Here is a 25,187-nt window from a genome sequence, read left to right on the forward strand (position 1 = left end):
AAAGGTAGGATACTGTCGTATCTGAAGATTCATTAATAAAGTACGATAATTTATATCAGATACGAAAATTAATTAAGATAGTGTGGTATTCTTCAAGGATAGACAAGTAGAAAAACAGAATAAAACAGAGATTCCAGAAATAGACACATATATACATATGGTCTGTTGATTTGTGTAAAAGGGTGTGGCTACTTATGTGGCCACTTGCTTTACTATTGCTGGTGGCCTTGGAGGATCACAGAGAGGAAACACTAGAAAATTAAATATTAATGGGAAGATTGTCAATCATGGAAAAAATGGGTCTTACAATAATATACGACTATATATGAATACAATAAAATTCTAGGATTATTAAACAAATAGCTTCAAGTTAGAGTCTTCCCATGAGTTTTGTATTTAAATATTTTCATACAAGTTGAAAGAACAAAGTATAACCTCCACTTGATTTCAATAATTGTTAACAGTTTGCTATATTTAATCTCTGTTTGTAAACACACACACACACACACACAATTTTTGTTCAACCATTTGAAAGCAGGTTGCTGATAACATGACACTTTCACATCTAAATATTTCAGCATATTTAACGTATCTCTTAAGAATTACATTCTTCTATATATCCATAGTACCATTATATTTCCACAATCTTTTTTATAACTTGCAATTGTGAGATAAGGAGATTTCCCCTTTATGCTAGATATAAGCCAGACTTTAGGAATTTTTGCAGGGGGAACTATTGGTTTTTGTTTGCCTGAAAAAATCTACTTTATCTCTTGCAAGGTATACTACTCTAGGCTGAAGTTACCTTCTACAAGCACTTCACAATACTATCCTACTTTATGCCATTTTTGCTGGTTGTGATGGTTAATTTTACATGTCAACTTGACTGGGCCACAGGGCACCCAGATATCTGCTTAAACATTATTCTGGGTGTGCCTATGAGAGTGTTTCTAGATGAGATTAACATTTGAATCAATAGACTAAGTGAAGCAGATCTCCCGCCCCAGATGTAAGCTAATCCTTTGAAGCCCTGACTAGGATAAAAGGCTATGAGAGAATATACTCTCTCTGCCTGACCCTCCCATTGAGACATCCAGACATCCGTCGTCTTCCCCCACCTGCAGTCTCAGACTTGGAACTTGGAACTTAGACTATCAGCTCTCCCGCTTCTCAGGACTTCAGACGTGGGATAGAACTAGACCATCAGCTAGCTCCTGGGTCTCCAGCTTGCTGACTGCAGGTCTTGGGGTTTCTGTCTCTCTCTCTCTCTTGATCTCTATCATCTGTGTCTGATCTGCTGCATAAGCTATACATCAAATTTCAATTTCTAATTATCATAGTTTTTATTTCCTAGACAACCTGGCTCATTTTTAAGTCTGCTTCATTATATCACAGTATCTTATTCCTTAATCACACACAATTTAAATATACTCATTAATTCTTTTCAAATATACTAACCCTATTTTTTATTAACATTTTTTATTGAGTTATAGTCATTTTACAATGTTGTGTCAAATTCCAGTGTAGAGCACAATTTTTGTTATACATGAACATACATATATTCATTGTCACATTTTTTTCGCTGTGAGCTACCACAAGATCTTGTATATATTTCCCTGTGCTATACAGTATAATCTTGTTTATCTATTCTACATATGCCTGTCAGTATCTACAAATTTCGAACTCCCAGTCTACCCCTTCCCACCCCCCAAGCCTATTTTTTAAAATGCTGTGTAAGTAATTCCAATATCTGAAGTCCCTACAGTTTGATCCTGTTGTTTATTATTTATGTAGAACCTCTCCCATGGTGGCTTATTTCCTTGCATGCTTTATGATTTTTAATTGTGAGTTCACTTTTTTTTTCTAAGTATTTTCCTTAAAATTACCTGAGACCTGAGTTAAAGTATTTTCCTCATGGGCTCTGAATTTGCCTCTACTAGAGGGGGCACTATCACATTGGTTAGCTTTAAATTCTTAGCGTGGAATTTTTCTGAAAACAGTTGCAACCTGCAAGAGGTTCCACTTTTGGTAATAAAATGACCAGGAGAGCCCTTTTCACGTTTTACATTCAAGGCAAGGCCAAGCCTGGCAAGTATCCTTACTGTCTTCCTTTGAAGGTTAGGGTTTTGTCACATTACCTGTGACTGAGCACGTCACGCTTCAGCAGACCAAACCTTATGCAGGGGACCCAATCTGATTTCCTGACCTGAGTGGGTCCAAAGTTTCTTTCCTTGTCCCCAGAACCCAGCTCTTGAAAGCAGAAGTCGTGAGTCTCTAGGGAACCCAGGGAAGCCTCTGGGTACAGCACTCACCTGCCCCTAGATTTGTGGTTTCTCCTTGTTCTGGGTTTATGAAGTATTCTCCTACTTATTTGGCAATATGAACACTCATTTAAAAAGAGTTTTGAAAATATTTTATCTTACACTTCAGGATGTTGTGTACTAAGGTTTTTTAAGAGCATTAAGTCTCCCATAGTATCAGAAAAGAAAGTTCTGGCTAAGTGTCAATCTTCTCTTTTCTGAGTAATAGCAAGATATTCATTTCATTCAGTCACAAAGAAACAGATGTGCAATAATGTACCTGCATTATTCCTGAACAGAACTTATTTTAACCCACAGATCCCTATTTTTCCTTCATAGCAGAAAATAGTCTTGTGATTCAAAGTAAAATTATTCACTTCCACATTAAAATTATTCTCTGGTGTAAATTTCTAACCAATTCACAATCATCCACAGGGTTCATTTCTCCATGAGGTGTAAGGCCTAAAACTAAGGCTCCGTATTACATGCTGCCCTGACAGCTAGTAACACTGTGAGGGCTGCAAGTGGCCCCATCATGGGTTTCCCTCCCAACTCCGCTCCCGTGGGTAAGGGACACTGGCCCAACAACCCTCCTTTTCAAGGGGACAAGGCCCAGTTCCTGCTTACCCCTGAGTGGTAGTTTGTAGTTCCGTATCAGTCTGTGGAATTATTCAAACAAGTCCACCACATCCTCTTGTGAGAACCAGGAGGCACCACGCCCTCTCATTACTACAATGTCTGCCTCTCCCCGTCCTTGGTTGTTGACTCTGTTCCTGAGTACAGTTCCCACGAGGCTCTGCCTGGCCTACAGTGTCCTTCTCCCTGGGCTGTGCATATATGTGACTGATAATCTGCTGTCGATCTCATCTGTCCAGTGCCAAGTGTTGTGTGTTTAGCCAGCCCCATACCCCCGGGACGGGAATCTCTCCCTCACCAGTGGGGTGAACAGGAGGCAATTAAAAACCACCAGTATCATGAAACACATGATCTGCCCAACCATGACCGAGGACACCCAGTCAGTTTTAATGAACTGCTCTTGGTAAACTTATCTGCTTCCATGATAGGATGAAGGCTGCCTGGAATGGAAGCAATAACTCCTGGCAGGTCTAAACTATGTCCCGTGTGGTACTTTGTTGTGTTTGTCAGCCACTGCTCTCTCTTTGGGCCCTAAAACACTGTCTCCAGGATGAGAACTGTTAATTGACTATACCCTAGCATAACCTGGGGCTGCCAGGTTTAGCCTGTGTTTGGCAGGTAGTCTGTGAGGCTCCCACCTGTGCAGGCAGTGAAAGCACAGCACCACATCCAGTCAGTGCTTCAGTCCTGCTTACCAAGGTCAGGCTAGGCCACTGCGTCTAGCCTGGGCACTGTCACTGGCCGCTTGCAAACCTACACAGACACTGTAACTGCACACCTCTGGGACAGGCCCAGAGACGACCTATTGTGAGGTCTGTGGAAAGTCAGGAGACCACCACCCCACACAGAATTAAGCACGGCATCCCCGCTGATGTTGCTGTTTGTGCAAGGGTAGCGACCTTGCTGGCTTCTTGTGCTGCTGCTTCCCTTGCTGCCGTTGCTTGTGCTCTCCTGACCCTCAGGGTTATTGAGGTGCACATCCATGATGGCCCGTGGCCCAGGGGCTGATGAAAAAAAAAGGGTGGGAGGAGGAAGGAGCATTTGGTACTCAACTGCTCTCCCAGTGCAAACCCTGCAGCCAATGCACCAAGGCTGAGGTTATAATCAGGGGCCTTATGGTCTCCATCCACGTCTCAGACAAAATGTGGACCCTATCCCAGGGATACTGACATTCCCCGGAGGAAGAGGTAGCCATCAATGACGGAGGCCACCAAGGTCCTGAACCTTTCCTCATACACCCAGAACGTCTGCATCACAGGTGACTGTGCACACAGAAGCTGAAAACTGCAACTCTACATGGCTAGAAACTCAAGATACTCCCAGGGAATTTGCACAGAGTTGGTGGGGGGAGCCAAGACAGGGAGCCTACACAATAGAAAAGGGGCCGTGGCAGAGAATGGTTTTGATCCATCAAGTGTGGGTTGTAGGCCCAGCACTCTTCCCCTGCACCACTCAGCTGCCTGTGTCTCTATTGCAACAAAGATCCTAATTCTTGGGCTTATAGGGAAACACTCATGGCACCCTGTGGCTCCATGAAGGGGTTAATTCAAACCTAGGACCTTTAAACCATATAAATCAACAACAGATGGGAGGTAGACCCCAAATCCTCATAATACTAATTTGAGGGGCTCTGGATGAAACAACTTATAAATATGATCAGGGTGGGGAGGACCACCCCCCACCCCTGAGTATATCCAGTGACCAACAACAATAATAAGATAAACAAAATAAGGGAAGAAAGAAACCTGGATATGGGGAGGAGGACACTAAGAAAAAAACAACTAAAACAAAGGCCCACAATTTGACCCAATACAAAATTCAAAATTTGCTGAATGCATTTATATAGCAAATGATGAAAGGACGTCGATTGGCTTTTGTGTCTCATAGATTTTGAATTAACTTTAATATTTGCTGAAATTCACCAACTGGCAAGCTTTATGGCTTTGACCAATACTAGAGCTAAAATTATAGTCATACCTGGAGTTAAAACTAAACTTAACCATCACATCCCCCATAATGGGGGCTTTACTTAGGGGAGTTACTGAATATAAAGGAGAGGACAAACAGGTATGCTTCACCTTAATCATCAGAATTCTTGTCTTGCTTAAATTCCCCATGGTTATAGCACTCATTGTCCTAAAATATCCCATAGTAGGCATGGACACTTTGATCCAGTGAAAAATAAATTAAAATTAAATTCCTTGACACTTACAAACTGGTTTCACAACATGAGCACCCCTTCCCCCAGTTAAAATAGTTAACATGACTCAAGGTAACTTAAAACAGAGTCTTCAAGAGTTAAAACTTGTTATATAAGAGGAAGTGAGTGAGCAGTTTGTATCCTCACTGCTTCTTCATTTAACAACTCTATTTGGCCTGTTCTGTCTTTCTAAGGTTATACTAGATGTGGAACTTCCTTAAGAGGCTCAATTTCCTTAGGAATTAAGACCTCGTACTTTCTACACTTGGATTTCCTAACCCCATTCAAATTTCTATTGTTTAATCCTCCTGTCGCTCCATCCAGTGAGCTGGGGTCCTGGGCACCATTCCAGAGACTCATACATTGTCTACTGTCTCATCACATCTTGAATTCTCCCATCAATTAGTCAATGATTCAGTTCCCTCCCAGAAACATAAAAATGAACTCCTGTGTCATCACCTTTCCCACTCTAAGATTTGTTCTCAGTTCTCTAGCCTCAGCTCAGAAAAGATTTTCTCTCAAAAAAGTCAAGTTATTTGCTAGAGATAACATTGACTTCAAGACTATGGCTCTTTGTATTTTAAAAAGCTAGTCAAAAAGTTAAGTGAGCTTTTATTCTAGATAATGTTTACCATTCCATAGGGAATAGTGTTTAGATAAATCATTAAAGGAAGTGTAAAGGAGTAAAGAAGTATTAGCTGATAATTAAAATAATTATCATCTCTACAAACTTAAAACAGCTACACTTTAAATAGAGTTCTTACTTAGCAAGATAGTAAATTGCCTAATACACATTATTTCATTTAATCTTTATAATAAGTGTCAGAGAGAGAGAGAGAAATATCTCCATAATTCAAATGATACAACTAAAATTGAATCTTCCAAACTTTAGGAACTCACTCTAAATTAGGATTTAAGTGCTGTTACGTGTAATTCCAAAATGTGGACTTTTAATTATTTCATTACATTGCCTCCCTTCTTGAATCACAGACCCTTATAAATTTAGAATTAGAACAGAATAAAAATAATGAAAGTAATAAAATTACAGATCCAGAACTCATCTAAAATTCACCTACTATGCTGTCTACCATATGCATGAATCCCTTCAACAAGAATTTTCTCCTCAAACCACATATTTTCCACAGTGTTAAACCAACTCAAAACATTGTTCAAGCAATTCATCTGATATAAAAACTTTAATTTAACTTTGAATCTTAAAAGTGGAGATCATACGATTGAAATAATATGCACAACTTTGAATAAAAATCATTTTTTGTTCTCTTTATACTTCTCATTAACTAGTATATAATATACATATACAGTATACTTATATAATCTGTGAACACACACATTCAGATGCCTTAAAATCCTTCCACAGAATAAAATGTAAGCAAATTCCTATTGCTGGCGGTATAACTGTATCTGTAATTTAATTATTATTATTTTCAGTTGTGCTAGTTTTACTTCCTAGATTATCTCCCATGTCACAACAATTGGCAGAAGTCACTAAAAAATAGTAAGCGGTCAAATATAAATGTTTACTTAAGGATTCTAAGATTTTTTTGGTTTAATTTTGACTGTGTTGTCTTTTTGGTGCATGTTTTCTTTGTAGTTCTTTCTGTTAAAATATGAAAATAAGTTCGCAATTTATGTAAAGACATTTTCCAATTATAAAGTAGAGAAGTTCCCAAAGAATGCAGCAAAGGAAACCCACCATTAGATTCCCTGGGGGTAACTGACATTTGACTGCACTGTATTTACCAGATCTTTTAGTCACTATTATACAGTAAGACAAATAAATATGCATTTTACTGTAAAATTCTGAACTCTCCCCTGGAATGCTATAATTACAGTGTGGTGACCTTCTCCAAGCTGCCCTAGCTATATACACTGAATATCCTTTTAGCTCAGTAACTACTAAACCAGCAAGCTCCTTGCTTCATCCACCTGCTCTAATAGTGACCTCTTTTGAATTTTTTTCAGAAGCTTTGGGTATTTTCTTTTTATATCTTTGCCAGCATAATCACATTACATCCTGACACCAGGCAGTGTAAATTAATTCCTCTCTCTGTTAGGAGCCACTGCACAGAGAAGAACTAGATTTTTCACCTTAACAGTTGATTAAATTGTGGAAAGGAGAAGATTTAAAAAAAAAAAAAAAGAGGCCCCTGGGAAAACTGTATCTCACCTCTGCCAGCCTGGAGACTAACACAGTGAGTCTGAAGCAATTTAGCTTTTCTTAATTTTTTTTTTTTAAGCCTAATGGGGGAGAGAGGGAGAAATAGAGGCAGAGAGAAAACAAGGGTGGGTAAAAAGCTTATTTACCTAAAATTAATCTTATTCCAGATGAACTAGAGCAGTATTTCCCAAACTTGTCTGTTCAGAAGATTCACATGGGAAGTCTGTTAACAATAGGCTCCCAGTGCCTTCCCTAGAGTCTCCGATTCTGTATGTTTGACACCATTTGTATTGAAGCACCTAGGAGATTCTTACTATCAGGTAAGTTTGAGAATAACTGAATTGGAGTAAAAGTTGGGTCAGATTCTTCTCCATCTTTCTCTAATATTACACTGGAAAAAAAATCCATAAATGATGCTGCCTCAGTGTCTAATCACATGCATCATTCAAAAGAATGGACCATTTACTGGTGGTTTCTAATGCATATACATAGTCTTGGAAATCTCATCTAATTTCAGGCCTTATTAAAATTTCCTTGTAGTAAGTTAAAAATTAAATAAATTATAAAACTAACTCTGTCCAGACCTGCTTTATCGGGACATATACTGATGGCCTTGACTCCATCAGTCATCCCCTGGGCTCTTGCACCTTCCACTCTGATAACCAACCCTGAAGTTCACCACTACATCAGTTTAATATGTTGTTCACTAAACATTCTATGTGGGTGACTTGTTTTACCCCCAGAAGATCATACCTCCTGGGAGGCAAGAACAAAGAGGGTCCAAGTATGGACACTGGATAGTAGGTGTTCAGTGAGTGCTTTTCAAATGAACTTCACATCGATCTGACTGAAATCCACATCATTTGCAGATCCTGTCTGTGCAGATGGGAGGCTTATGTTATAGAATTTGATAAATTACCCCGTGTTGGCATTTTAAGCATTGCTGCATTAAATCCTAAGCCGGGAGTGTTTCTCAACCAAAACAGACCTTTCAAGTCATCCTACCACTTTGATCTTTTTCACGTCAGATTTTTTGTTGTTTGTCCTTTGATGTTCATTTAAGGATGCAGATGAATTTTAGTACAGAAAAATTCCCCCAACTCCATTATAATTAACATCACTGAAGAAAACACTAAAAAACTGACTCTGTTTATAATAATCTAAAATTAGTATAATTATAATTTTTCAAAGATCATCACTAATAGGTGTGAGAAAAGGAAGGAGAAATACGCTGATACATTGAAAATAGCAGAAAGAATTGTTCACTAAAGCTTGTTGACACTGGAGAGTCAGTTTGAGAGGCCAGAATGTCTGGATGATATTGACTAAGATGGATCAGAGATTGTAAAAAAAAAAAAAAAGGACTAAGAAAAGGGAAGATTGAAGATCTTATTTAAAAATTCAACTAACATTTGGGGAGAGGACATCACTTATAGTCTTCTGAATTTAAAAAATCAGAAATAATCTTTTGAAATGTGAGCAATGTAAAACAGCTGTTTTTAATAGGACAAATACTGGGAATGGACATATAAAGGCCATGAAGTAAGGGAGACACTGCATGATCACTTTAGAACACGTTTTAGAGGACAGTTTCACTATAACAGTATGTCCAGCCTCTGATCAACTGTAGACTCTCTCAGACAGACTGATTTGCACCCTTCACCATCTTCCTTCATCAGTTCTCCTCCCTAGGCTCCACTCCTGCCATAGAACTTCCAGTGTCCTCTTCCTCTTCATCCGACCCAAACCAGCTTTTGGGAAATATTTATTTAATTCATTCACAAAAGTATGCTCTACGCTTCCTACAAGGAAAACTCCAGACAAAGTCTTAGACCCATAAAGCAAATTGTTAATGGTGGCATGTCCACAAATTAGCTAATGGAAAAGGAGAGGTATTTGGGAAAGACTTTCTTGAGTTATCAACATTTTATCTTCTGCCTATTTTTAAGGTTGGTGGGGATGTTGGAGTCAAACCCGTGTTCTCGGTGCCACCAACTGCATAACATTGGGCAGATGCCTTAACCTCTCTGAGAATGTTTCCCTATTCCTTGTCATGCATTGTTTCCTCAATAACTAAAATATCCTCTTATTTTTCATTTTCAGTGTAGGCAGGAGAATCTACATTTTTACAGTTTTCTTTCTATTATTTGATTCCACTTACCTTACACACTTAAACCCTCCTAAACTTTCTAATCATCTATCAAAAATAGCCAAGAATGAAGGGAGAAAGTAGTAATTAAAGCATACACTAATTCACTTATAAGCTTTGTGTGTGTGTGTGTGTGTGTGAGCAAAACTGATCAAGAATCAGATAAGCCTTGTGAACAGTGCTTTTAAAAAAGTTTTTTGGGTTTTGGGTTTTTTGTTTTTGTTTTTGTTTCTTCATTGAAGTATAGTTGATTTCAACGTTGTATTAGTTTCAGGTATATGGCAAAATGATTCAATTACACTACATATATATTCTTTTTCAGGTTATTTTCTATTAGAGGCTATCATAAAATATTGAAAATATTTCCCTGTGCTATACAGTAGGTCCTTGTTGTTTATCTATTTTATATACAGTAGTGTGTATATGTTAATCCATATCTCCCAATTTATCCCTCCTGTATAATTGATTTATAAGCTTTTAAAAGACAACTTGTTTCACTTGTAAGACCTACGGACTAGGTGTATTTGTTCAATAACCTCAAAATTTGGAGGATAAATTTTACTAAAAATTTCAGAACTAGGTGGATAAATTTTACTGAAAACATTTTTCACTTGTACTGAAAAGTGTGAGCCTAGAGAAAAATCAAATTGGTATGTTTATGATGGCTCTTGTTTCATTTAAATTATGAGCGCTCTGGTTCACGTTATTCTTGTGTCACCGGGAAAACTGTCCCTGGGTTTTTCAGTCTCAGAGGAGTTAGCTCTTAAATCCCAAGCTACATACTCCACCGTAGAGTACAGAGGTTTCTGAAAATCTCAAAGCCTTGCACAATGGGGGCTGCAGGACAGTGACAAATGTATGTAAACATAGGTCATAGGGGACAAAGAAAGAAGCCCTCTGGCATTTTCAGAAACCCCCATCACAGGTGTGGAAAGAATGAAAGCAATACACGTGCTCACGAGTTTGGGGATTTTTTTGTTTGTCTGTTTTTACAACTACTTGTGTATGTCGCTTTCCCCAGCAGATCCTCTATGAAGCATGGACGGAGAGTGGAAGTGCCTATCTTCTGTAAACTTGAATATTCTTTACATTTTATAGTATTTTTATTTCCAAGATTAAAATTCAAAACCTGCTTCCCAGTACATTTTAAATTGAAGGCTTTCTGTAGTCTGAAACACCATGTTTCTTTGATGTACTTTTTTTTTAAGATAAGCTAGTCCAGTCCGAGCAGAATATTTTTGCTATTTTTTTTTTGTCCATAAGCATTTGTCCACCCGAGGCCCAGTGTTGGCCATTTTGCTGCTGCATTTATGCATGCAGTACACTCTTCTGAGCCTGAGAATCTTTTCTTTCTTTGAATCCTTTCTATAACCTGCCTCCAGATTTATCTGAAAAGCGTATGTTGAGTCATTCTCATCTCTGTTTTTCATGTACATAGTGGTAATTATAACTGTAAAGAGCATTTTTAGTCTTTTTAAAACTGCAGCTTTTAAATATGAGCTGCACTCTGGCACACTCTCTACCTTTAATTTATTTCAGTTGTAACTTCCATTTTTAAAATTAAGGGTAGTATGGAAACATATGATTCATTTCCTAATTTTGTTACCATCTATAACTGGGGGCAAGTGACTAACTTCTCATAACACATTTATAATGACCTGTGAAGTTTGGTAGCTGGGTGAAGATTAATAAGTGTGTTTTTGGCATTTAAGAATTTAGAGGAATATTTCAATACCCTAATTTTAAAACCTGAAATGTAACATTTTGCACAAGACTCAAATGTCTGTCTGACCTTGACTGAAGCATATCTAATCCACTTTCTTTTACCTATTTTACAATTTAATGGAATTGATGCAAAGTTAAAGTAATCAATGCTAGTAAAGACTGTCAAGAGAAACACAAAAAAATTGACAATGTATAAGTAACTTGGAGATATCTGAGAGTTAAGGGCTAAAGGAATTTGGTCATCAGCAAATTAATAAACAAATATTAAACAAACAAATGAAAAAGCAACCTTGATTTCAAAGATGAGGCAGAAACCAGATTGCTGGTATGATGGAGATCCTGTTAATTTCAGAATCGGGTTTAGACATCACAACATTGGACATATGGACAGTACTTCACCCACAATAATGATAGTTTCTAATTCTTTTAAGGATAAAAACTACTTTTTAACATCAGATCACTAGTAGATACAGTGGGTGTAATTTGTAAGGGAAAAGGACCAGCCTTTAAGGGGTATGTGGGAGACAAACGTAGACCTTCTGCTATCCTGCTCTATGAGGGTCAGGTCTTCATGTGCTCAAGGGCAAGTTTCTGATTGTAAAGTCTACTAGGGCAATACATGTCCACATCTTGACATTGAGCCTTGCTTAGCAGTCAATCTGTGTTCTCCTAAGGCTTTATAAAAAAAAAAAAATTCACTTCTTGGGTTGGAAAGTCCTCTTGATGGGAAATAGATTGTTAGGGTGGAAGTGAGACAGGAAGGAAGGGGGTAGGGCACAGCCATTCAAGGAATGACACAGAAATTAACACTAAGATGGTGGAGATTCAACTCCCAGTAGACCTTGAGGCCCAAGATGGCAGGAGATTTGACTTCTAGTAGACCTTGAGCTTCATTATATGCTCATTGTAATATATTAGCATGGTAAATGGCACACCCACAGGGGCCATGACAGCTTCAAGGCTGACAGTAAAAGGTCAAAAAGTGGGAGGTGGCCCAAATCCTGGGAATCCCAGTCCCTTCCCAAAGGTAGTTGGAATAATCCTCCCACATGTTAGCATAAGAAGTTATCAAGCCCATAAAAACTAACAACACCGTGCCTCGTGTCTGCTCTCCCTTCTGAGTGAGATGGCCTGCACTCTGTCTATGGAGTGTGTAACTATTTTTACTTTAAACACTCATCCCCATGCCTCATGCCTCTCACTCCCTAGCCTTCCGAGACAGCCCACACTTTGTCTATGGAGTGTGTGTGTAACTACTTTTACTTTAAAATTGAGCACCCAATCTCGCACCTTGTGGCCTTTCTCTTGCCTTCTAAAACAGCCTGCACTCTTGTCTATGGAGTATGTAGCTCTCTGAATAAATCTGTCTTTACTCGACTGTGGCTCGCTCTTGAATTCTTTCCTGTGTGAAGCCAAGGACCCACACTTGGCAGGGCGTGTCCTAGGAACTCAACTGAGACCTGGGACACAGCCATCCTCTCTCCCCACATTCTTTTTCCTGTACCAGAAGGAGGCTTAGTTACATAAGAATTCCACTTTGGAATGATGAGATTCAGACAATAACACTAGTAACACTAATTACTTACTACTGCAATTTAAATGTTGTATTCATTGGGGTATGAATTGCATAACTGCCAAAATATAACAATCATAACATATACTGATTTCTCTATGTGTAGGGAGAGGGATTCCAGCCTAGGTTCCAGGGAGGCAGAACAAGATTGCAGTAATCATGCCTGTGGAAGTGGGCAGGACACTAAGGCGAAAGTCAACCCAATTGTGCCCACTCGCAGGGGGGGAGCCCTGCGAGTGGGCACAATTAATGGACTCTTGTAGTCATGGTGTTGAGTATCTAATTCTAGGTTTCCCTTTTCTGCACTATAATTCTTTCATATTATCTTCAAGTCTTCGGTAACATTTACTACGCACTATAACCATCTTAGTGCTATCTCTGCTGTAGGCAGCAAAGGGCGTACCCTGAGGACCAGCTAAGGTGACACAGACTAGAGAGAGATGCAGCAGCATCAAAAGCTTTAGGAGACGGCAGAAAGGGTGAGCAGGGAGACCAGAGCTTCAGGCCAGAAAGAGTGACAAGTAGCAAGCACCCAGGAGAGACTCAGAGAATTTGAAGGGTCTCAGAAATACTAGGTGTGGGGTAAATAAACAGAAAAAGACTGTACATCCTATAGTATGAGTGCTATGACCATGTTTATTGAGGTTTAATGCCAAGATGACTCCTCAAGGGTGAAAAACTTACATTTTCTAGGTATCTGTTGATTGAGAAAATATAAAATAGTTGAAAAGGTACTATGAAATAGACATTTTAAAGAAATTAACTCTTATTTTTATAACAATAACCTATATACATTTGAAAAATGGTAGTCTACATGGTATGTGACAGTATTTATTTTGTGGATCCCTCCAATAATTCTGTAGAATTCTAGGAGATCAGGATCCCCTGTTGGCAAATACTGGACTGTACCAAAAATCAAGTCCTTGTGGCCAGTACTCTGTCTCCTGTAACAGTCATAACTTGAATGGTTAACATGTCAGCCTTCCTCCACCTACTTTTAATTCCCCTCCTCTTTCCTGTGGAATTCTAGGCTATTCAAGCTAAAGAAAAAAAAAATTGTTTAACCCTCATCTAATCCAAGCCCCTCAGTTAGCTCTCTGAGTTTGAAAGGCTAGATAACTATGATTGTCAAATTTCAGTAGGCAATTCCAGGGGGTCTCAGCAATGCATGTGTAGAATAGAATGCAAAAATCTCTCTCACTAGATTCTGTCCCACAGTCCAATCATTTATTCATCCCAGAGTCCTGGGAGCCTATTTTGAGCACTGACAGCCCACCTCCACTTAAGGGCTGTGGGCTGACACATTAACTGCATCCTTCCCCAGGCTTTATCCAAGCCTCATTTGTTAGACTATGCTAGTCACATGGCAGAGAATTGTTCTTGAGGGGGAAAAAATAAGATACCACTCCTGAAAATTCTAAATTATTTTCAGCAAGGCTAGGATGGAAAATCTCATTTAATTAGCAAGTGCAATAAAGATGTGACGTTTAAAAACAAATTATAATACATTTCCAACCTTTATTGGAACACAATGATGACATATTGTTCTTTTATAGTTGCCATTTCCAAGTTTTAATTGCCCTGGTTTAATTGGTATAATCCAAAAAAATGTCAGTTTAGTAATTACCCCTATGCTGTTGGAAATAGCTTCATTTACCAAGCAAAGAAAAATTGACTTCAGAAAGGGAAAAACCAATTACAATATAATACCAGGGGAAACACTATATCATCGAGGTATTAAAAAACAATATTGTATATGACTGAAGCTCAGTTTATTTTGCAGAAAAAAAAAGTTCTTTTTCAATTTTAAATAGTAACGTACCAAATACACAATCAACTATAAAGTAGCTAATTCAGAATCATGTTTATTCATTTATAAATGTATTAGTTAACTTGGAAAATATATACTGAGTGCCAATGATATGCCTGGCAAAAGAGTTATATAACTACTTTCATGGAACCTAATGGGTGAGAAAAAAATAATCAACACAAATTTGTGTACGAATACAAACTGCAGTGATTCTCAGATGAAAAGTAATGAGGGCTTAAGTGAGTGTATCAGGACCTGACGCATTGACAACACGAACTGAGAGATGGAGAAAAGGAGCAGCTGGTATACAGGTAAAAGGAGAGTATTCCCAGCAGAGAAGAGCACAGCACATTCCAGGAACTGGAGGAACCAGTGTGGCCCAAACACAGAGAAGAAGGTGGGAAATGGCACAAGACAGAGTAGCTCAATTAACAGGGGCTGCATCACTGACGCCTGTTAAGGATTCGGCTGACTATCCTAATAGCACTGGGAAGGTATTGAAGTCTTTTAAGCAATAGTGTGACGATCAAAACTGAACATTAAAAAGATCACTCTGGCTGCAGCAAATGAAATAGATTGGAAAAGAAGAGTGGATTCAAGAGATGAGTTTCGAGGCAGCTGCAGTTTTCCGAAGAAGAGATAATGATAAATTAGAAGGTAGAGTTTATGCCTTTGATTTAACCATCCATAAAGTCTAAAGTTGATTGTGTTCTACAAGTGACCTATTTTCACAGAATTAAATGCGTCAGAGCTAAAAGGAAAGCAGAGTGATATAACAGAAGGTACGTGTGCTTTAGGATGAAATACACCCGCTTTAGCATTCTGGTCTGAACTTTTGGCTCCACTACTTATTAGCGGAGGCATGTTATGTGAGGCAGTCAGCTCTCCGAGCCTCAGCTCCTACATCTTTTGAATGCACATAATACCTCCCACAGTTATAAAGATTAAGTGGGACAGTGTGTGTGGTATTCTCAGCATGTGGAGGGCCAGTTCACACTGAAGAGCCCCAGGACAGAGCAGCGGGGCTCATCCCCTCACGTTAGAGATCGTCATCTTCCTGTTGGAACTTGCTCCTCCTCCTGGGTTTCTTTCGCAGTGAACAGCACTATAATCCACCCAGTTGCACAAGTCAGAAACCCAGCAGGCGTCCTTTTCCCTCACCCTCCGTGAGCATCAAGTCACATCAACGCTATTCTCTAAAGGGCTCTTCAACCAACGCACCACCTGCTCTGCTCACCCCCCGTCGCTACCTGTTTAAGGGCATCGGCCTCTCTAGATTAGATGATACCCGCCATTCGTTATCCGGCCTCAGTCTTGTGGGCCTCTAGTCCGTCCTCTACACTAGCCATGCAAATATGACTATCTCAGTTCTCTGACTACTCCCTTTATGCCAAGAAAACGTCACCCAGCTCCTCAGCATGACTAACGCACCCTCCCCAATGTGTACTCAGCCTACTTCCCAGCCTCGCCTCTTGCCACGCCTCCCTCCTCCCCTCTGGTCCGGCAGCCAAAGGAAACTGCTTCCCATTCAGGACTTGTAACTCCCACACCCACATCCTTCACCCCCATATTTATTCAGGCCACTGGCAGAAGCTCCTCCTTTCAAAGCTTCTCCTCACTGGGTCAACAACTACTCAAAACAGAGGCCTTGGCTCAGAAAACACTTTGTTGAGGAGGCACTTTTGTTCCACCTGACTGTATCCCAAGTATATAGGACAAACTATAACATGAGTTTCATTATTTGAATGAATTGAATGAGCAGTCAAGTGAGACCTAGGGAATCTGACTGCATTGGCCGAGGTCACACAGGTTGGGGTGATACCATGAGGAGGAGACTCGGGTCTTCCACCACAGGTTACAGTGTCCCTTTCTGTCCATCAGGCGGACCTTTGCCTTGTTAATCTCAATTGCATTAGCTCTCCTCATTAAGTCTTAGAAACATTCTCTTCCCATCATTGCAAAATGTTGCAAATTTATACTGAGGGCTGTAATTTTTGCACTTAAAACAAGACTACTGTCACCTCCTCCCAAAAGCCTCCTTAGATTCCCCTAAGAAGTGGCAGCTGTGGCTCCTGTGACACTTTCAAGCACTCCTGCACCATTTTTATACTAATCTCCCTCCCTGTGATACTGTGACCTCTTCTGAAACTAGGACCATGCTGGATTCATTTTCCATGTAAGACTACGTAAGACTGTTCTTGGGAGAGAGTGGTAGTATTTAATAGTTGTTGAATGTAATGGCACTTCAGAGCCGACCAGTGTCCAAATAAGAGCAACTGAAGTCAGGTAAGAGATGCCAAGACAAAGAAAGTTACAAGAATGGTACAGACTAAAAAGATGATGGCTCTGCCATCAAGAGATATGGTGTTTGAGAAAAGGCACAGATGGCTCTGGCTGAGAAGAACCCAGAAGGTGACTGAGAAGACAGTGCCCCTGCTGGAACGAGCTGACTCTCCCAGTGAGTACCTTCAGTCCCTCAGTGACCTTCCTTCGTCTTTTTATTAGGACAGAAGACTGGAGTCAGGAAAGAAAAAGCTCTCCCTTTCAAACAGCTGGACAGGTAAGCAGGAAAGCTGGCTCACAGAGCACTTTCTACACCTGCCGGCCAACACTGGAGAAGCTGGTTTCATGGGTGTTGCAGGTTCCTCAAACGGCAGAACAGTCAGCCAATTGGGATGGAAGAGAGATGGAGCTGGGGGTGGAAATCCAAGTGTTAGTCCTAGTCTTGCTTGTGGCCTTGGGAAAATCTCAGTTTCCTCCTCTGTGAAGTAAGACGTTTGAACTAGATGGTCTCCCACGGTCCTTTCTCCTGCAGGGATTCTTTACTATCTGGGCTCAGCACTTCGATTTACTTAAAGCAGCTACACAACCAAGAGTAAGAAGATGGTCAATCTGGTTAATGCATGCAAATGCAGACATGCACCCTCAACCTTTCATGCCTGTAACTTGATCTGGACTAGCTGAAGGATGTCTCAATAAGGATATCTCCTCATCCATATATAGTAAGCACAGCTAAAAACTTTATGAGGGAAAAAAAAAAAAGAGACATGGTAAGGCTGTAAAGCAGTGGTTTGCAAATATCAAAACCAGTGAGGCAACTTTTGGAAAACACGTTCCAACACCTTGCCCCAGATCTGCCAAATCAAAAATTTCAAGATGGAACTGTAGGAATATGTATTTTTCACAAAGCTCTCATGTGACTTTGGTGATCAATTAGTTTGGGGCTCATTTTTAAAGGAAAATTAGTGTTTCTCAAAGGGTAGCCTGTAGATCAGTTTTGTGCGAATTATCTAAGATGCATGTTAAAAAAATACCTGGGAATGTGGCCAAAATTCTTTCAGTGATTTTGTACATAGCTTATATATGCTGACAAATGAAATCACTATGTGGACAAAACCTCAAAGTCGACAAAACAATATAGTAAAGAGAGAATTATGATTGCAGTATTGGTCTATTTTATCATTATTCTTCATATTGTAATTCATCACTTCATTTAATCCCATAACAAATCTGTGACATAAGCATTTCTACCCTCATTTTACTGACAAATGGAAGCAGTAGAGTTCAGGTAACTTCCCCCAAAGATTCATAAGTGAATACACTGGAACTGAAAACTAATGTCACACAGCTAAAGAACAGCCAACACTGCTATTGATCTCAGCAATTACGAGTTCACTACAACCTTTTAATTAAACAATTTGCTGAGATCTTATCTGATGAAGCAAGTTAGCAGCATGTTTCAGTTCTTGTTGGCTGGTTTTATTAGCTACTTCACAAATGTGAATGTCATTGTAATAAGCATAGATTAGCCAAGATATAATGATTATTAACCACTAAACAACAATATTTCAGGGATGTCCTAGAATCATAAAATGGTCCAAGGTAGTCATCAGTTCTAGTCAACAACCTTCAAACACAAATATTTACTGCTGAGAAGCCTCCCAGAAGTATGCTGTCCAAGGTCTCACCCACCTGGTGAGGAACCCACCCAGCTCCAGACTTTAGTCACCTGACTCTGCTTCACTGACCTGTCTTGATACCACAGGCCCTGGACTGTGTGCCCTTCAACTCAGTATGCCAACTTTTTGCTTCACTGTTAGAATAAGGACTACATTAGACTTGAAATGTCTTTCGCAGAATAAAATATAAAATGCTATTACAACAGATACATTTTTAGGACAAAGCTTCCCCCACTGATTCTTCCCTCACTGATTCTTCTCCATTCATCTAATAAAATACCTGTTTGTGAAAAGCTGTGCTTGTCTTGATCTCTTGCTAAACTGAAACAGGAGAGGTCTCCCAGATTCCCTCTTCCTGAGTTGACCATTTTGGGGTATAGCACAATAACAGGCATTTCATAAACATGAAGAAACCGAATGGACCACAGCTATTATGAGATCTAGTTTTGGTTTTTTAAAAACTTTACTAAAAGCGTTAATGGAAAATACAACATTGTCCAAAGCCATCTAACTTTTTAACAGAATTCAAATTATTCACCTTCCTCTTCCTTCCCATTGATGTTACAGATTTTCTAAAATATGTGAACACACAGGTATTTTCACAAAGGGGAAAAAGGAAAGAAGATGACATCAAGAAAGTAGAATGCCAAAAAATAAATCCAGCATTCGCTAGCTGTAGATAAATTTGGTGAAGATTTCCTGGTTGAGGATTTGGTTTCTTTGCTTTGTTTTCTGAAGGGTGATTTTTGTGTGTGTTTTACTCTCACTCAAATTTTGCACGCCAACTCAGATTGCATACTTGTATCCTGTCAAGTGTTTTACTGAAGAAGTAATCTCTTCCACAAAATCAGTATCTAATTTCCTAAATAAAGAAGAAAATGATACTTACAAATCTCTGATTAAAATATGCTGTTATTTCTAAGGCAGGTTCAGGAAGAAATGCTGATAAACCTTTTTTCCTGTAAATTAAAACAAAACAAAACAAAACAAAACTGAGAATCAGAAAAGGCGAAAGTCCAGTTAGATTATCAAATTTTAGTCACTGTGTCTTTCTTTTTAACTTAAAACTGGTAAACACCATGCATGGCTTGCTTGACTTTCTTGAGAAAAGCAGAACCTCCAATTCTACAACAAAATTTTCTCTTTAAAGTCAAAAGGCTTCATTTCAAATAACAAGTGTCAGTACACAGAATTGCCAGCTACAAAATTAAATGAATAATTACTGCATCATTGCTATTAGGGGTTAATGTCAAGTTGAGAAAGTCATCACGTAAAAACAACCATTCATTACAGCAAAACTTTGTAGGCATAGAAAGTGACTATAACAAAGTATATGGCATGACTGTACTTTTGGGAGGTTGTAGAAACACACTGCACTTCTGGAATATGACTGTGGAGAATTGTACATCTTTCTTAAGCACCTTGAAGCATTGTACCAATATTCCCAGTATCTACATGGGAGCCATGGGAAAGCAGCCCAACCACCTTGCTCCTAGAAATAAAGATAAACTACTTTCGTATAATTTCTCTTCACAGATTGGGCCTTGTACTTCAGGGCTGGGCATCTGACCCCAGAAGGGTGAAAAATAATAGGGGTATAAACCATGGGTATTTCCATTAGCCACTGACAACAGCAGTGTGCTTTGCAAACACTCTCCATCACACTCTCACTGCTCCAGTTCAGCCTGCCATTCACTCTTACTAGACTATTGCAACAATACCCTAAATGATTTTCTTCTATGCATTCTTGCTTCCTGAAAATCCGTTCTTGACACAGATGTTATGTGGAATTATTTCAAAGCAAGTCTACTCAAGAGCATTTTATGATTAACTAATTTTTCACAGCCTTTCCATCCCCTGCAGGATCAAGTCCAAGTCCAATCACAGGGTGCATGGTGCCCTCTAGGAGGTGGCCCCAATCTACCTCTCCCTCATTTTTACCCATGCCAGACTGCACTAGTCCTAAAGCTCTGCAGTCACACTCTACCAGTGGTCCCCTGTGCCTTGTTTATATTGCCCTAGCAGCTGTGGTTCTTTGTCCTCAATGCCCTCTCCATCCCCTGGCTAACACATATTCATCCATTCAGGGTTCACTTGGGCAACCCTTTCTCAGAAACCTTCCTTGCCCCCTCACACTAGGTAGGTTCCTTCCTCTGTGCTCTAAAACACTCCGGTATATCTCTATTGTTGAACTCATCACCTATATTATCAATCTCTGACTAGGCATGCCTTCTCACCTCCACCTCACACAGGTTTTTTTAAGCCTTTGGAAGGCACAGATTGTGACTCATTCATCTCGCACATGGTAGGAGGGATGCAATAAATCTGTTGAATGTCAAGGTGTGTGAGGTGCTTTTCAGACTCAGAGCTGCCTGAATGCATACTTCATCACCGTGGAAGAATTTAAAAATCCAAAGCAGACGTCGTTTAACGTTGTTTCTCTACCCTGCTTCCTATATGGTTTTCACTGTTCCTCTCACTGGGTATCCAAGACTGTTTCCCTTTAAATGAGTCCTATTTTTTCAGGCTGAATATAAGGAACTGAGAAGAGGAAGAGAAAAATTAATGAAAAAATGATCATATGGGAAGGAGTAACAAAATCAAAAAAATTAAGCTTCAAAACTTTTGTAATATATATATGCAGCCCTCAGAGAAAAAGATTAAGAAACATACTTTTGTAGTCTTAATTTTTCAAACATTTGCATATGGCTCTTGGCAAAGATGTAGTAGAAACTACAAGCAGGAATCCAGTTTAAAGACAGTTAGGTAAAACTAAACATTGTTATTGGTGTTTTTAAAAATACATGTTTTTAGAAAAATATTTTTATAGCTTTCCCATGATTAAATTTTTATTTTAAGAATTTCTACCTATCTCTCCCCAGTGTAATAGAACCAAAAAAGAAAGAAAGAAATAGAAGAGTGACATAGCTCTTTTTCCTCTCTCCACTTCTTTGCAGCTTACATTACATTCAAATATACTTATGTAACGGACTTCCTCACATACATCAAAATTCAGATTTATGTGGGATATGCTAAACCCCAATATGTTAAAGTTTAAGAGACAGAGAGTTTCTACTTATCCTTTGAATTATCAATTATCAAAAATTTTACTAATAGAAGTAATTCCTGAAAAGGTTTCAAGAACAGTGGCATGCCCCAACAACAACAAAAAAATTTGTTCTGAGCACACATCTCCTATTTAGAAACATTTATTTTTATAAATTGTAAGTATCAATCTACTCATGACTAATATAACTTGTATGTTATGTTATCATTATAATGTATGTTAAATACATTAACAGAAATTTAAAATAAAACACTGTAAATATAACCAGGTGTTCTACTATGTTCTTCCTGAACTTCCAGACTGGATGCAGAATTTGCAAGATGTTGCTACTACACAAGATCTAATTATCTCTCTTGGAGATATCTCTCCACTTTCTCTCTTGGAACTACAGTTAAATCTAGAGAAAACTTGGAGATATATAAGACAGCTAAGAAGATCCTTAAGGGGAAAAGGCCAATGGTCTCAGCAAAGGTTATTACATGCCTTGCAAGGGAATACATCACAATGTGGCTGGATCAGCAGAAGTCCCTCATACAAGAATCACATGCACACTTAAGGCTGTGAATTAGCAAAGGTCTTGAAAATCATCTAGTCCAGTGATTTTCAAACTACTTTTAAATATTTTTTTTCCAAATGAACTCTTTAGCAGGTGGCCAATCTTTAAGACAGATAACAACAGCAGGACTGCTCTGGCTAAGGCAGCTTCGGTCTCCACCCACTCTACCCACTTCCTGCACTCCTCTCCTCCAGGAGTGTAGTTTGAAAATTACTTGAACACACTGCCATTTTAGAGATAAGGCTACCAGGCTGAAGTTAGAATAAAGAACGGCTATTTCCAAACAATGTAATAAATAAAGCAGCTGAAATTATTAAGCCCGGATACTTTTTCATCTTCCCTTTTGATGTCTCTGCCTAGTTTTCATGGACTGGCTTCTCAGCACATCCCAATCTGATCTCATTTGCAAATAAAAAATTTAAAGTGTGATCTCGTAAGATTTAAAGTAAGTTTTGCTCCAGGGTTTAGTAAAACAATGAATACTTATTTTCTGTTCGAAATGTATATTTTCTAATGTGAAAATGCTAATGACTCAAGCAGTCAGCCATGTCAATATGCAAAAATTTGCATAAAGGAGAAAGATCCAGTACACCTCATATACAAGATTTCGGGGGTCCCCCAAAACCTCAGAAGTCAATTAATATTTTAATGCAATATTAAAAACATCAAAATTAGTGTGAGAAATCCATGATGATCAAATATCAAATTTTTAAATGAAAATTTGACCCTCTACTTGTATAACCTGGCCTGGCCTCTGTAATACCTAGGAAATGTGGTTTGGAAGATGAAGCCCAGTCAAGGTATGTTCTGCAACACAGACCCTCACACCTCAGGGTGTGGAACTGAAGATGAAGTTAAGCTGTTTGGGAAGAAATCAGCAACTAGGAAGCTACAACACACGAGGTAATACTTAGTCCACGTTTGCGCTGAGCTATTTTACAATTTCAGTGAGCTACTAAATCTAGTTATAGCTGCTTCAAGAAGCATTACTTTCTATTTTTGTCTTGTTTTTAAAGGCAAATCCTAGGTCTAAAATGTATAAAGGCCTGAAAATTCAAAATGTCAGGTGAACTTCATCCGATTCCTAAAAGCAAATTGAGCACTTCAACTGCCAAGACCCAGTTTTAAAAGGCAGTTCTTAAGATGCATTTAACCTCTCAAGCATTACAAAGATGAAAACAACCATCAAAAGATGAATCACTGTGACGTTAGAGAGCACGGACTTTCGTGAGGATGTTTTCTATCCACAGAACTCAAATGAACTAGCTTGGGAAAATAAATGACTCTGTGCCTGACACAGAGTAGGCACTCAGCACAGATTTACTGGATAAACAAATGAATTAATGAATGAAGGAAAGTTGAAAAAAGACCAGAAACAGGTAGAACAGGACCAGAGTATAAAGAGTTTTGAAACAAAGACTTGATGCTATGGGCTATGAAGCTGAGGTTTAACAAGAAAGAAAAAACATGGCTCTTTAAAAGAAAGGATGGATGAGTTGATAGTGAGCAAACAGTAAATCCAGCAGTAAGTCTCTAGAAGTAGTCTTGGCATTGGTGATAAAGGCCCACCAAAGGGGGAGACAGTACAATTGGAATAAGGAAGGTGTGACAGAGACTGCTGGTTGGCTCCCGATAGTTCTTCTCATCTTTATCTCTAAGAAATAGAAAGTTTGGCTGGGTACACAGCTAAGGGCCACATTACCAAGCCTCCCATGCTGCTAGATACAGCCATGCAACTGGAGTTTGTCATTGAATATGCGATGTATCCATTTCTAGGTTATATCTTAAAAGAGAGGGGAGTGTGGCCCCTCCCTCCTCTTTTCCCCTTTCTGAAAGCTGGACTGTATCTGTGGTGGTGAGCCATCACTTACCACGTGCCAAGGACGATACCTTGGGGATGATAAAGCAATAAGATAGAAAGAGCCTGCATCCCTAATATGGTCAAGCCATTATACCACCTCTGAACCATCTACCTGGGCTGTACACAAGACAGAACTAAATTTACATTGTGTTTAATCTACTGTTATTTGGGGACTTTATTATTAACAGACAAACCCATATCTTAATTAATACAGATGAATACAAGAAACATTTCAAAATGGAAAAATCCATGGTATGTGGTGACAGGCTGAAGTGAACGAAGGAGAGCAATGAGCTGAAACACTTCCAAGGTTTTATGTTTAGGGAATTGGGTGACAAAACTCTTAATAAAATAACAGACGAGAGGGAGAGCTAGTAAGTTTTGATTCCTGCAATATTGCCCAGGGGACAGCACAGGAAGTAACTGGAACTATGGGCCTGGAACTCAGATAAGAGGAGAAAATTAAACATGGAAATTTCAGCAATTCTGTACAGTATATAGAGTTGAAAAGATGAGAATTGATAGAATCTTAGACTATGAGAGGTCAGAGTGTGTCAATGAATAATAGCGTGTTCTCACAGGAGGCAGGAGGAAGAAGCAATAATCAGCAAAGGAAAAAAAGAACATTATTATCTAAATAAGAGAAAGGGTAATGATTGAAAATACAGAATAACAGAATTAACCCTAATCCAAGATGGCAAACATATTTAAAAGGAATCTGATATGGTCTAAATTTCTTAAATCTGTTTAAAGGTATCATGAAAAATTAAAGCCATCATTTCTTGAAATAGAAAAGCACTGCTCAGAACAAGACCTGAACAAGCCAGGTCTCAATCACGCTTTAGTATCGGTTGAAACTTCCAGACTTCCAACAGCGCAAAGGACAAATAACCAGGACTTATACCATTCTCTCCTTTTTTTATTCTCCCAACAGAGGAATCAACAAAGTGAGAGCATGAAGGGAAATGGAAGCAGAAGTATTTTGCTACTGTCCTTGTCCTTTCTAGGACACTGATGCTGATAAGCGGAAATGACAAAATGAAACAAAAGCTTCCTCCTCAACATCTATTAGTTTACATTCAAAGATACAGTGGATCTAAATTTCACATTTGAATCTGAGAGTTAATCTAAGGTTGGCAACATGGATGTCAACTGCTACTTACAAGAAGCAA

At 39.0% G+C, this 25,187-nt stretch overlaps 1 protein-coding gene across 6 annotated transcripts in view; it reads right to left on the reverse strand.

Annotated features, from left to right (window-relative positions):
* Positions 1–25,187, reverse strand: part of PKIB (cAMP-dependent protein kinase inhibitor beta) — a 98,111-nt gene that overhangs the window by 16,929 nt on the left and 55,995 nt on the right. For 4 of the 6 annotated variants that reach the window (XM_010965496.3, XM_045524616.2, XM_010965495.3 and 1 more), the window contains one exon: positions 19,421–19,490. The exons of the other annotated variants lie outside the window; for them this stretch is intronic. The gene's annotated coding sequence lies outside the window, so the exon portion shown is untranslated. The remainder of the gene's footprint in view (positions 1–19,420; positions 19,491–25,187) is intronic. 6 annotated transcript variants of the gene reach the window in all.

Source organism: Camelus bactrianus, chromosome 8 (genome assembly GCF_048773025.1).
Source record: "Camelus bactrianus isolate YW-2024 breed Bactrian camel chromosome 8, ASM4877302v1, whole genome shotgun sequence".
NCBI classification, from domain to species: Eukaryota; Metazoa; Chordata; class Mammalia; order Artiodactyla; family Camelidae; genus Camelus; species Camelus bactrianus.